Raw genomic sequence first — 9,143 nt, 5'->3', positions numbered from 1 at the left:
CACAGAACTTTCTCTGATTACAGCTCCATTCTCCAATCACCTAAAATGACTGTGGAGACTTGCAGTAAGAATGTAATATTTATTATAGCAGCACTATTAAGAAGGATCAATATGGTCAATGTTAGGCTGAGCTTTTAAGTTCAGAAGGCTGAAAGAACTGACACAGGGATCATAATATAATGTCTTGCGGTAAAACAGTTTCCATTCCATTTCAATGGGCTCGAATTAATCAATAAGGTTAACTACGTTTGCCCAGATTAAGGTCAATAAAATTTGTACATGTTCAGTATCAGAAGTAGCATACATGTTTGTATTTGCTTTTGTTCCATTGTCGAACTGTTGTTAATTAATCAAAAGCCTTTTGCCAAAATGAACATATAATCATCAATACAAGCATTAAAAATATCCTTCCCCTTGTAGCAGATTGAGGGTTTTGGAGAAAATCAAGTACACTTATACCATGTCAATTAAAAAGACACTGAAATATTCAAATATGCCCACAATATGTCCAAATATATCTCCAATATGTCCCAATGTGTGCACAATATTACTATTGTATATTTTAGCATATAGTGCAAGGAACATGTACACCTTGCATGATTACTATGAAGCAGCAGATATCTTTGATTACACTTGTAAAATATCACCAGTCAAGCAGAACAAACACTGAACATGCAAGAATATATTATATAATATAATATATTTGAGCTTTATGATTAAGCTATCATACAACTTAAGGATTTGGAGTATATTATATTCTATATCAACAATAAGGTATGCCTAACAATGTATCTGTTCACCTAGGCATTTGCTGATTTTTAATACTTAGTAGATTTGGGTTGTTGTTTTTTAATCTTTGTATTGTATTGTAATCGTTATTTTAATGAATTTTGTACGCTGCCCTATTATATGGTACTGAAGGGTGGTAATATATATTTTTAAAATAAATATTGATTTGCTAGTTATTTTTCTCCAGAAGTAAAAGTAATTATTTCATAATTCTTTTTCTGCAACTTTGATAGTTGCATTTATAATTTATAATTTAAAGATTTAGAAATCTTTACTTTTAAAAAGTCAGTACTTTTTCACACTTTGTAAGAATTCTGACATATTTCTTACACATAATTCATATGCTGAGATGATAGAGATTTGTAGATTTGTTGTTTATGACCTTATTACTCTCCCAAATTATTACACCACTTTACACCAACAGTCTTTCCAGATTACAGTTTATGAATGAGAATCTAAAATACAGTCACATTTGTACTGAATTATTTGTGAAAACTTCCCTCCACCCCACCTTCATTTTGGTACATCCTGTGCTGTCTCTGCTGTCTCCAATTTGGAGAATCTTTGCTTTTCTCCTTCATACTTTATCTAAATCATGCTATCAGTTTACATTTCCAGACGTAAAAACACAAACATCTAAGCTAAAATGATTTATGAACACAAATACCATCTACTTCTTGTCCTTTGAAAAGAATTAAGTAAACTGCCTCTTCAAAATGGTTACACTAGCTGTCTACTTTTCTGAAAGCAAAAGCCAAATGAGTGGTTAAAAATATTACACATTTGAAAAATGCAAATAGGGTTATCCAAATATGCAGCCATATGTCCTCAACGCACACAGTTAAAAAAGAATTTGTAAGGCTGTGCAACAAGCAAGTATATTTAAAGGTGCTGGATGCTAATCGCCATGCAATGTGTTCACTACATTCATGTGATATTATTTTAAAAGATACATCTCCCCCTCCAGTAATAAATATGGCACTGACTATTCTAATATAAATGCAAGCTTCTAACAGATCTCAGCTAGTGAAGGATCTTCCTTTTCTCACTGTTTAAATGCCATACTCAGAGAGCCGTTCCGAGCATTCCTTTGGATGTTAACATAAATTAGTTCATGTAATTTATGCTGCAAAGTTTGTCTAACCTTTGAGCAACTTTGCTCCACTGATCACAGCATCAATAACAATAGGGGATATGAGACCAAATCCAAGTGGTTAAACCCCTAACAGGAAAATATCAATTAATCTTTTTCAATAGAGTTGAAGTATGGATAATCCTCTCATTAAATTGTTTGAACTTTTCTTCCAGTAAACAAAAGAGGAATAATGAGTGATGTGGTCTGACTTGTTTATATGAAGACTCTTCAAGAGGCTTAGGCACAACTTCTCAGCACTGGGTCCTTCTTAGTCACTTGTCACTAATTACCCATTTTAAAGGCATTTTTGTCAGTTCAGGAACTCTAAAAGGAAACTATTCTCTTCTTCTATGGTGAAGATGATAGAAAGTTAGTATATTACATTCATAAATGCATGAGCAGTGAGGTTGAAAAAGATTGGCATTTCTGTATAGAAAAAAAATCTTACCTATATCTGTATTTTTTTATAATTTACATAACTGCAGTGTTTTCCAAAACAGCCCTGTATCTTGCTATTTTAAAAAAAGCTTGCTGTTATTTATTTAATACAAAATACTTTCTTAGACATTCTGAGAAAATTGTGGATGGATTCACAATTTGATTCACAGATACGTTAAGCTCATTTTGCCATCTAAATAAACATTCCTTATATGAGGGCTGATAAACATGACTAGAATAGTTTTACTGATATGAGCCTTGTGATATAAATGGTGTGTGTATAGTGATCGTTCATACATTCAAGAAAGGAACAACAAAAAAGTGAAGGGGATAAAGTTAATTGATAGAGGACCTGTTTTGCATGCATGAGGTCCTGGGTTCAATTCCCACTATCTCTGTTTAGGGAGGGAGATACCATGACTTAATGGTAGAACGTATGCTTTGCATTAGTGCTGTGCCGAACCATGCCCCCTATTTTTGGGAACCTTTTCTCTCCCTGCAAAAGAGGCATTGTTTTTTCTGCCTCTTTTGCAGGGAGGGGGAGAATTGCAGATAATTTTCTCCTTGAGGAGCGGGACAGGGTTTCCACATACCTTTTTTAAAGTGTAGGTGATTCTTGGGAGGTCTTCTTTCTATTTTTTATTCTTTTAAAAACTCCTCCTGCACTTCCAGGAGCTGATGCCTCTTCTCTAGCTGGAACTTCTTCCTGAATGCCTACTGGAGAGGGTGAGGTCACGTGGTCTCCTGGAAGTTCAAAAAGAATGGCCAGGCTGAAGAAGAGGCCTGGGCTCCTGCAAGTGCAAGGGGTGTTGTGTGTGTTTTTTTAAAGTAGAAAGAAGACCCCCTCAGGAATTGTGTACTATTTATTTATTTATTTATTTATTTATTTAAAACATTTCTATCCCACCCTATATCATTAAGATCTCAGGACAGCATACAGATAAAATCAATTTAAACAGTATATAACAATAAATAATTTAAACACCTAAAAACATATTAAACCATTAAACAAGTTAAAACTAGTTAAAATCTAAAACAATAAAACAGTTAAAACAATGTGCTAGGGAATGCATTTAGCCCTCAAAGGCTTTGGTAAAAAGTCAAGTTTTTACTTGGTGCCGAAACAAGACCAATGTCTGCACCAATTGGGCCTCCAGGGGGAGGGCATTCCACAACTGGGGTGCCACAGCAGACAAGGCCCTATCCCATGTCCTACCATAGTGTATGTCTATGTCTGGCACTGGTGGGACGCAGAGGAGGGCCCCTCCAACAGATCTCAGTTCTCGAGCAGGCATATATAGGGAGAGGTGCTCCCTCAAATATCAAGGTCCAAAGTCGCTTAGGGCTTTAAATGTCATCACCAAAACCCTGAATTCTGACTGGAAGCATATTTGCAGCCAGTGCAATTTGAAATGGCATGTAGAAACCCTGTCCCCCTCTCCAAGAGAAAATTCTCTGAAATTCTCACTCCTCCCAGCTGCTTTCTCCAGAGTTTTCATCCTCCCCCATGCCGAAAATGGAAGAGATGAAGTTTTCGACACAGCATGACTTTGCATGCAGGTGGTCACAGTCTCAACCCCTGGATCAGGAAGCACCATGGTCACTCTCCATGATTCCATTATTGGGCAAGGTGGTGGCATCTCAGCGCAAAGTATTTCTGGATGACATGGATTATCTATCTCCCTTTCAATCTGGCTTCAGGTCTAGTTATGGGACAAAGACTGCTTTGGACAATCTACCCCAAGCACTGGATAGGTCTGAGTCTGATCCTAGCTGTTGCATGTCCAAGGATCCAAAGAGTTCTATGGTGATCAGCTCAAACAAGGATCAGGAAAAAGACCCCCAATGGGGTTCTGCTGGATCTCTCTGCAGCCTTTGATACCATAGATGGTGGTATCATTCTGGACTGCTTGTGTTACAGTGGCTCTGATCCTTCTTGGATAGCAGATTTCAGAAGGCGCTGCTAAAGTACTCTGGTTGGTCATTGTTATCATTGGCCAATGGAGGGGTGGGGAACCATACAGGTTTTGAGCTCCTGATAGACCCCTGGACTCCCCACAGGCTGGAAGGTATATGGGTGTGGGGGGCCCACCTGTGACGTCATGGGTGGGGCTCCATCCTTGCTGTCATCAAGTCTCTGGCTGGAGCACTACCTTGTTGGTGCTTTGGATGGGAAACAGGCCTTGCTGTTTGCTCACCTTCCCTGCCTGGCAATGGTGATAGCTGAGCAGAGCACACCTGGCCAGTGCTTCCTGGGACTCCTGAAAGCACCAGCCAAGTGTGTCACTAGCCTCACTCATCCCTCACCTTCCCCACTCAGGGAGGGTGAAAAACAAGCAGAGCTCACTAGGCTCAGCAGCCTTTGGGCCAAGGAGTGAGGCTCACAGAAAGAACCCAGGCCTCCACAGGATGGACAGGGAACCTCTGTGGACATGTTACCTGAGTCTGAGCCTAGCTGTTGCATGCATGTTCAAGGGTCCAAAGAGTTCCAAGGTAATCAGCACAAACAGGGATGAGGCAAAAGGCAAGGTCTCAGCAGTCCAGGTCATAGGCAACAAGGTTCCAAGGCAACAGAGCAGACAAGAGGCAGATAGAAGGAGAGTCAGAGTTCAGTCCAGGTAATAGGTAACAAGGTCCCAAGGCAACACAGCAGACAAACAGCAGGCAGAAGGAGAGTCAGAGTTTAGTCCAGAAGTACTCATGCCATGCCTAGGAATGTGTGAACCCATGCCCGACTGGGTTTTCCGAGTGCCTACCCAGCCCCTGCCCCCGCTCGCCGGTTCCCAGACTGAGCTCAAGTCCCTCCCATGCCTTCAGTGAGCAGAACGCACACACTCCAGCAGCCTACTTGAGCTCTGCAGTTGCCATTTTTGAAAAATATAATGGCAATCACAAAATGCGCATCTTTGTGTATGTGTGAAAATGTGCATTTTTGTGAATGTGCATTTTTGCATATGCACAAAATGTGCATTTTTAAAAAATGTGCATTTTTGTGTATAGGCAAAAATATGCATCCGCAAAAAACCCACATTTTTGCATACATGAATAGATGCATTTGCAAAATGCACATTTTCCCGCATACGCAAAGACGCGCATTTTTGCAATTGTCATTTTATTTTTTAAAAAATGGCAACTGTGAAGCTTGACGAGGTCACTGGGGTGAGTGCAGGCTGCTCACTGAGCATGGGCAGGGGGCGAGTGGGGGCAGGGGCTTGGCAAGCGGGGCTCGGGTGTGCAGGCGGGGGGGGGCGTCTGCCAGATTCCTGGATGGAATGAGGCATCCATGCCATCCCTACTCATGCCAGGAATCAGTCAAGGAAGCGGTTCAGAGTCAAGGCACAGGAAGCTGGCTTCAGGAAAGTCTAGATGACATTGCTTCCAGCAACTCAGCCTTACAGTGCTATTTTTATGCAGAGATTGCCAGAGCCACAACCAAGCTTCAGCTATGAGCTGTTAGTGATTACTGCTAAAAAGGTCCTCCTTGTGAGCAAGCCCTGTATGTGTGAGTAGACCTTTTCTCACAAAGAGGTCTGAGGCTCAGTCTAGTACTCCTTCTGAGTTCCTGTCTTTTCCGGTGGCATCTCTCCCAAGGGCTTGGGGGTTTCTCTGCCTCTGAGGCAGAGTCCTTGTCCTCCTCATGGTAGTCACCCCTGAGGGCTCAGGCTCCTCCTGATCTACTGGCAGATCCTGAGCAATGCTGGTGTCAGGTGGTTCCTCCAGCTCTTCCTCCAAGGAGGAGTCTTTCAGTGGGGACATGACACTACCTTCCATCTCTCCCCACAAAAGTGGAATGCCCTGGTTTCCCTGAATACCAGTGATGGAAGTGGTGGACCAGAGTAGGGGCATAAACATTACTGGCATCTTCCCCCAAACACTCCTCTGAGCTGTACCCCTTCCAATCAATGAGGTATTGAAGGTACCTGTGGTGGAGATGAGAGTCCAGTGTGTGCCACCTGATACTCTTCCTCCCCATCCACAAGCACTGGTGGAGGCAGATCTGAGGGGCCTTGAAATGGGTGATCCAATGACACAGGAACCAAGAGGAACAGATGGAACACAGGATGGATCCACACAGAAAGGGGTAACTACAGCTGAAAGGCAACAGGATTGGTCTGAGCAGTTATATGAAAGGGACCCAGACACTGGGCATCCAACCTACAGCTTGATGGGAGGTGGTGGGATGACAGCCATTCCTGGTCCCCAACCTGCAGTGGAGGTCCCAGTTGATGGTTCTGTTCTGTGAAGTGTTTGTAAGTCTGTTTCACCTGCTCTAGCTGTTACTGCAAGGCCTGTAAGTCCTGAAGGAAGTGGCCTGTGACTGGGATGGAGGACTCTGGGGAGGTACCTGGAAAGAATAGGGGATGATACCTGTAGTTAGCATAAAAAGGTGTCTGCAAGGTGGAGGACTGAAGGTCATTATTATATGCGTACTTTGTCAAAGGCAGTAACTCTCCAGTTACCTTGTTGGTAGTTAACATAACACCACATGTACTATTCCAAGATGACATAAGTTTGTTCTGTATCCCCATCTGCCTGCAGGTGATAGGCCATGGAAAGATGCAACCACATCCAGTAGAGCAAACAAAGCTTGCTAAAATCGGGGTGGGGGTGTTTAGATATGGTAAGTGGTATATCAATTGATTAAATTAAAGAAATAATAGATTTTTTAAAAAAAAATCTGTTGCATTTTTAGCATAAGGTGATTTTTATCTGTTTCTGTCTTGTGAAGTAAATTAAACTGAGAAACACTGACTTGTCTAGGGCCATTTATTGGGCTTCAAGGCAGAATAGGAATTTTAAGCTGGATTTTCCATATCCAACTTCACACCCAGCATCACACTACCCTCCAATTCCTAGTCTTATGAAGACCAGAACTACACTGCAGTTCCAAATAATGTCATCATACCAAAGAGAGAAAAAATAGGACTGGCATACCTATTAGCATTCCCTGTCTCAAAATCCCAAGTACTAGGAATGGGGTCTTTTTGGTAGTGGCTCCACAACTGTGAAATTCCCTTTTTTAGGAAACTCCTCCAAACCTTTCTCTCCCTGCTTTTACACAAGCTCTGAAGATGTTCACAAAGCTTTTTTTAAATTAATGCTTTTTCTGTTGGTTCCTGGATATCTTATTATGCTGATGTGTCTTCTCTTATTTTGTTTATTCTGCTTTTAATTATAGCTTTCTTATTTATTTGTTGTTGTTCTTATGTAAGCCAATTCAAGAAATTTTATTTTTTTTAGAGATGGGATATAAATAGTGAAAATTGGTTTTTTTTGAAGTGCTGACAGATAAAGCTTTAAACCATTTAACAGAAAGTAAAATGAAATGAAGAGCAAAACCCACAATAATTGTATTCAAACCAGTTATGCAAGCTGCTTATTCTACCATTTACTCTAGTCACATTTGGATGATGGTGGAAAATGTCTTAGAATGGTTTCATTTTGGTCTTGTAATTCTAGCCTTATCTTTAACAACAACAACAGTATTTTTTTCTCATAAATGGACACATCAGCACAGTGAGACTCGGTTTACTTACTCATTGGCAACGCCGTTATTTATTACGAAATCCTGCTCCTGATGTGTCAATTCTAGGGATGTTAGAGAATTCCGCCATGGACTCCAATGAGGCTGGATTCTTTAGAATCCGGCCCCCTGGAGTCCGTGGCGGAACGGAGCACTCCCCCCCCCGCCACCCCACAAAATTTTCCCTGGACAGACCCTACCTGGTGTCAGCCAGTCCAGTCCATCTGCTGCCCCGGTCTGCGGCCATGAATGGCTGCCCCAGGCTGCGGCCGCCATTTGCCTCCCTACTTTAGCTGTGATAGGCTACATAAGTATTTACGTAGCCTATCATGGCAAAGAGCAGGGACGTAAATAGCGTCTGCTACACCATTTGTGTCCCTGCCTTTTGCCGTGATAGGCTACGTAAATATATACGTAGCCTATCGCGGCTAACGCAGGGACGCAAATGGCAGCTGCTATGCCATTTGCGTCCCTGAGTTATCCGTGATAGGCTACGTATATATTTATGTAGCCTATCACGAAAAGAGCAGGAACACAAATGGTGTAGCAGGTGCCATTTGCATCCCTGCTCTTTGCTGTGATAGGCTACGTAAATGTATAAGTAGTCTATCACAGCTAACGCAGGGATGCAAATGGCGGCCGCTACGCCAGACGCCATTTGCAGCCGCATCCTGGCAGCGGATGGAAGTCCGGCTGCAGGCGGGCCCAGCCGGTGGCTCCGTGGACTCGCTCCAGAGTGGAGCCAGCCAGAGAGGATTCTGGGGGGAGGGGCAGATTGCCTCCCCGCCAGCAGATGCTCCCACCTGGAACGGGGTAAGCAATCTGCCCATCCCTAGCCAATTCACATTCCAGGCACACCAAAGCAGATCTAGGGACCCTCCCCCCATGCCATCCTAGGGTATATTTCCCCACCAGCAGCACCAGGGGCTAAAGAAACACAGAAGGGGTTCATAGAATGGGATGGGATGGAGTAGTGCACCACATCCTCTGGAAACATTTGCTTGAAGAGTGGTGCAGAAGGACATGGAATATGGTGATGTCCTTTGTAAAGCAGGGTGCCCCATTTCCATGTTGTCTTTATTGTGTAAGGAAACAGCTATTAGAAGGATGGCTGATGTAGGTGAAATTAAAAGTGATGGTAACCGTGTTGGCCAAAAGAGAAAATCCAAAAGAGAAATTCCAATACTAAAATCCATATTAGAGCAATACCTTTATTAGGCCAACTCCAGTGTCACAAAGTACTGTGTATGCTTTTGA

The sequence above is a fragment of the Heloderma suspectum genome, chromosome 1 (genome assembly GCF_057233095.1).
Source record: "Heloderma suspectum isolate Gila_16-S chromosome 1, 16-S_ref, whole genome shotgun sequence".
NCBI classification, from domain to species: Eukaryota; Metazoa; Chordata; class Lepidosauria; order Squamata; family Helodermatidae; genus Heloderma; species Heloderma suspectum.
Note: the sequence above shows the minus strand (reverse complement) of the source record.